Source organism: Chiloscyllium plagiosum, unplaced genomic scaffold (assembly GCF_037043375.1).
Source record: "Chiloscyllium plagiosum isolate Xiang-an unplaced genomic scaffold, Cpla_swu_hap1 HiC_scaffold_5, whole genome shotgun sequence".
NCBI classification, from domain to species: domain Eukaryota; kingdom Metazoa; phylum Chordata; class Chondrichthyes; order Orectolobiformes; family Hemiscylliidae; genus Chiloscyllium; species Chiloscyllium plagiosum.
This window is the reverse complement of record NW_028270143.1, coordinates 101,127,567-101,129,749: the sequence shown is the minus strand read 5'-3', so window position 1 is coordinate 101,129,749 and position 2,183 is coordinate 101,127,567.

Here is a 2,183-nt window from a genome sequence, read left to right as displayed (position 1 = left end):
AACCATTGAGTTCAGACTCATCAAAGATACTTTTTAACAAGGCAGTAACCCTTTGAATTAAATTATGGCCAAAATACTCCCAGGTGACACCTTTAATCACAAAAGATTGGAATCTTGCAGAAGGGACATGGAAATCTAAGTGAGACAGCTCACTATACTCCAGGGCATTCCTGATGATTGACCAGCCAACCTGATTTATTAATGGAACCTGAAGGTATAAATCTATCAATGGGATTTGGATGCTTCCCAACTTGTCTCCATATAACTAACAGGCCAACATCTGTAACTGGTATGGTGGCTCTGATTAGAAATACACATTATTTCATGGATGTAGCTGATTAGCAGGTTGGTAGTAAAAAAAAGGAATGATTGCTTAAGTATTGACTTTTTCTAAATTATGCTTAAGCTCTCTGGACTCAGGAAAGTGGCACATGTCACAATGCAAGTAAAGTTTGAACTAAATTCCAAGCTGGGAGAATCTAATTGTTTGAATTTCTCACAAGCATGGTTCAGAAAATGTTGGTATTATTAAGTGCTAACCTCTGAGTTACTGAGAGAAAAAAATTCACAGCAGAATCAAAGTGTAGTTTTATTTAATAAGCCAATTAATAAAGTAATTCTGTTTCTGACTCAAATATATAATCTAAAAAAGAGAATTATTTTGTTTGTTCTGTGTCATCTACTGTGGGGCGCTCAATCCCTTCTCTGTCTTAGGCTGGGATTATTCATCACTATCACTTACATTTTCATATTTTAAGCAGTAATGTCTTCCTTGATAACTAAGGATTCAAGAAACCATATTTTTGTCTAGAAAAGTTGACACTTTCCTGGCGTGACTTTAAAATTAAATTTTTACAAAGGGGATAAGATTCCAACTCGGGCGACTGTGGAGTTAGCACATTCTCCCCATATCTGCGTGGGTTTCCTCCGGATGCTCCAGTTTCCTCCCACAGTCCAAAGATGTGTAGGTTAGGTGAATTGGCTAAGCTAAATTGCCCATAGTAGTCAGGGATGTGTAGATTAGGTGCATTAGTCAGGGGAAATGTAGAGTGATAGGTTAGGGGAATGGGTCTGGGTGGGATACACTTCAGAGGGTCGGTGTGGACTTGTTGGGCCTAATAGCCTGTTTCCATCTATGGTGTCCTGATTCTATGTGTCTCCTCAAATGTCAGGCTCAAGATGAGTTGTCCATGTGCACAAGGAGGGACTAAAAAGTAAGGTCACCAAAGGCTTTATCCATCATGATGGTGATAGCCCAAAGACATTCTCATGTATTTGTAAAACACCTTGGTGCTTTTTCGGAATGTCATCTTTTCTATGATTTTCTTCACCGATGAGCAGCTGGTTTTAACTGGGGGCCAAATTGAGGCAGCATAGAAACACTTTGTGCCTTTGACAATTTGTAATGTTTCTCAATCCTAGGTAGACTTTAAACATCCTTATGAGCTTTTGCATTGAGTGACTGATAATCAACATAGATTTTGAGTTTTCTGTCTCTCTTCCTTACAAGGATTATGGAGAGGCGTATAGAGTCATAGAGTCACAGAGACCTACAGCACAGAGACAAGCACTTTGGTCCAAAGTGGTCCATGCCAACTAAACTGTCCATCCCCGCTAACCCCATTTCCCTGCACTTAGCCCATATCTTTCTAAACCTTTCCTATCCATGCATTTGTCCAAATGCCTTTCAAATGCTGTTAATGTACCTGCCTCAACCACTACCTGCAGCAGCTCATTCTATATGCATACCACCCTCTGTGTAAAAACGTTGCCCCTCAGGTTCCCTTTTATTCTTTCCCCTCTAACCTTTAACTGATGCCCTCTAGTCCTCGATTACGAAAACCTGGGAAAAAAATGGAGTGCATTCACCCTATCCATGCCTCTCATGATCTTATACACTTCTATAAGATCCTTTCTCAGTCTCTTATGCTCTAGAGAAAAATGTTCTAGCTTGTCCAACCTCACCTGATAACTCTGACCCTTGAGTCCTGGTAACAGCCTTGTAAATTTCTTCTGCACTCTTCCCAGTTTAATAATATCCTTTCCAGAGCAAGGTAATCAAAACGGAGCACAATATAAAGATGATGTTTCTCAGACATCAAAGATTTCTGCAGGTAGTCCTCGAATTCCTCCCAGTGATCAGGTGGGATCTGGAAGTAAGTGACCTTTATTGAATGGGTTAA